The sequence below is a fragment of the Tamandua tetradactyla genome, chromosome 1, assembly GCF_023851605.1.
Source record: "Tamandua tetradactyla isolate mTamTet1 chromosome 1, mTamTet1.pri, whole genome shotgun sequence".
NCBI classification, from domain to species: Eukaryota; Metazoa; Chordata; class Mammalia; order Pilosa; family Myrmecophagidae; genus Tamandua; species Tamandua tetradactyla.
The window spans coordinates 54,008,966-54,011,987 of NC_135327.1; the positions used below are offsets into that span (position 1 = coordinate 54,008,966).

At 40.0% G+C, this 3,022-nt stretch overlaps 1 non-coding gene across 1 annotated transcript; it reads left to right on the forward strand.

Moving 5' to 3' along the window:
* The first annotated feature begins 2,641 nt into the window (after positions 1-2,641).
* Positions 2,642-2,748, forward strand: LOC143653228 (U6 spliceosomal RNA). The gene has a single exon (XR_013161182.1). It is a non-coding gene; the product is annotated as a U6 spliceosomal RNA (small nuclear RNA).
* Positions 2,749-3,022: the final 274 nt, after the last annotated feature.

Consider the following 3,022-nt stretch of genomic DNA (forward strand, 5'->3'; position numbering starts at 1 on the left):
GCTACTCATTTTTTGGAAGTGTGGCATAATCCAGAGGTATAATTGCCAGATCACTGTGTTTATATGAGCAGACCTTCTCTTTGACCAAGGTTGATTCCATCAGGGTGAAGACTTGAACCAAATTAGAATCTCTTTCTTGAAAATCATATGGACAAGGTACAGTGACTTAGAACTTGTGACTGACACAGAGTTCTAGAAAGTAGGTACCTCCCTCTAAGATTCTGGAACTCAACTCTGGTGGTTCAGATTATTCCCTGGTATGCTGGTTCAGGGCTTGCTTGCTTCAGATCCATCCCTTGCTTTTTCCTTGCTCAGCTTTGAATTGTGGTGGGGCTGATCTTTGTGGTATCTTTGCCCAGGTCTCCACATTAGCACTCTTTCTTTTGAGTCCAGCCAATGGGAGGCACTGGTGGAAGAACGACATGTGAGCTCAAAGTAGAAATGAAGGTATTTCTCCCTCTGCCTGCCCCACTTTTCCTGCCTGGGGTGGCATCTCCAGCAGTGGCTCTATCTCCTCTATGACTCCAGCTCCTACCAGACAAGCCTACCATGTTCCCAGCTGCTACTGAGCCTCATCCCTGGCCCCTGCTAGCTCCACCACCTCTCTTTGTTCTTCTAGTCCGTTGGGGTGGTAGTGACTTCCTGCTGTGGCTAGAAGCTGGGTTGCCTCAATATCCAACGTTGAGCTCAGCTCCTTCATCACCAAAGTACTAATTTTCCCTGATATGTTCATTTGTATCCTGTAAGCAATTAGGTAATGATGGATGCAGGATTTTTGATCATACTCAAGTAACAATGTCTTCCAAATGACATAGGGCTTCTGGGGAGTTTTGTTGTTGTTTTTTTTTTTAATTTATGGACTCCTGAAACATTACCTATACAAAATTCGCTAGCTTCAAATGGTTCTTAGACTTTTAAACTTCTTATATTTTGGTGAGGTATTCTCTGCCAACATGCCTGCCAGCTGGCAAAATAATAAGAAAAAAAATGCAGGTGAGGGTCCAGAATCAGCAGGTAACTCCCATCTCACATTAATAGCTTTAGCAACATGTTTACAATGTGAAGGTAATGGTTTGAATGAGATATGTGTAACAATCTGGAGTGGATATAATGGGAGGCCAACAGGAGAAAAGAATAGCCAAAGATGAGTAGGGAAGAGACTTTTTAATTTTCTGAGAGACTTATCTGAAATATTTAGGCCCAACATGATCAAACATTTTTCACATTTCTTGATTTTTTTTTTCATATTGCCTACAGTGATGTACCTCATTTATGGAGTTCTATTCTTGAATTTCTGGTGTATAAACCCTATGCATCAATTATAGTATTTTGTCAAAAGTAATATTTTCCAAATTGAAGTAATTTAAGGAAATACATTTGACACATTCCAGGCTTCCTCATAGAATTAGTGTTGTAGCTAATATCTGATAAGGAAAATAGAAAACAATTGCGAATTTTTAAGAATGGGCACAGTTCAATCTCTAGAATGATCTTCTTATTTATTGCCTAATATATTTTCATAATTTCTCTGTATCCTTTATAACTGAGTTCAAATATCAGATGTTCTCAGTACCTGTCTTAGAACCTCTCTCTCCTTGACAAAATTAACTATTCCTACCCAATAACAATTATGAGAGTATTTTAATATCTCCTCTGCCACTAGAATGATTACTACTACTTCTACTGCTACTACTAATAAATTTTCATTGGAATTCTATCCTAACTTGGCCATTTGCTCAAAGGTTCATATATCTTCTCATCTTCAACCCTCTGCAGGTTAAGCATTAATATCACCATTTTAAAAATTAGGAAATTAAATCCCAAGAAAATCAAAGTGGTATCTAACTCAAAGCTATGACATTTTCACTGTACCTTGCTGCTTCTCACACACATCTCCATCCAGACACTTAACCTATGTATTTCTTTATTCATTCATTTATTACTTTATTTCCAGAACTTCCTCCTGCCTCACCTCCTCCCACCCTCTCCTTGTTTTGCTCTAACTACGTTGGCCTATTAGCTTCCCTTGAATGTTTCAAGCACGTTCTCATCTCAGGGCCTTTGCATATGCTCTTTCCTTCTTCTGGAATGTTCTCCCCCATATATCTGCATGGCTTACTTCTTCTCTTCAATGAGACCAACAGTCCCTCCTCAGAGACATTCTTCAAGATATTCCTGTACTACCACCTCCTTACGATTCCCTGTCACTTTTCTCTGTTTTATTTTTTGTCTTGGCCCTTTAAGCCACCTGACAGTCATGGAGACAGTCATTCATCCAGTAATGTATGAATTGAATTTATCCAGTAATACATACCAGGAACTGTGTTAGACATTAGGGAGCGAGCTGTGAACAAAACACACCAAGCCATTGCCCTCAGCAGATAAGAAAAACAAGCAGAGCTTAGCCAAAAACAATATAATCAACAGCAGCAGCAACAACACTTAATTCATTAATTAAATGGGAAGGAGACAACTTCAAACACAGAAAAAAATGTGTGGCAAGGCCCAGACATGAAAAGTAGCAAGTAGACGCTTATGGATAAAGCATGTAATGTAAAGAGGCAAGGACATGAAGAGTGACTGGTGAGGAGGGCAAGGATGACATTTTGAAGACTCTTAGCTTGTCAAAAAGTCTGCCTCAGTGCTCGCTTCGGCAGCACAAATACTAAAATTGGAGGGACACAGAGAAGATTAGCATGGCTCCTGTGCAAGGATGACGTTCAAATTCGTGAAGTGTTCCATATTAAAAAAAAAAAAAAAAAAGTCTGCTTCAGTTTGAGCCCCCCTGGAAACAGAACTCTGAGGCAAGGATTCAAATGCAAATAATGTCTTTGGGAGAGGCTCTCAGGAACCATTAATATGGAAGTGGGAAAAACGAGAGAAGGAAGGAAAGAAAACCAATAGGGGGCTGTGATTGGACACCTCATTGGGAGCAAACAGAGTTTTATGCCCTGGAGAATACAGGGAGATGGTGCATAATATGCCTCCTGAGTTATCCCATCAGTGGGAAGAGGGAGCTGGA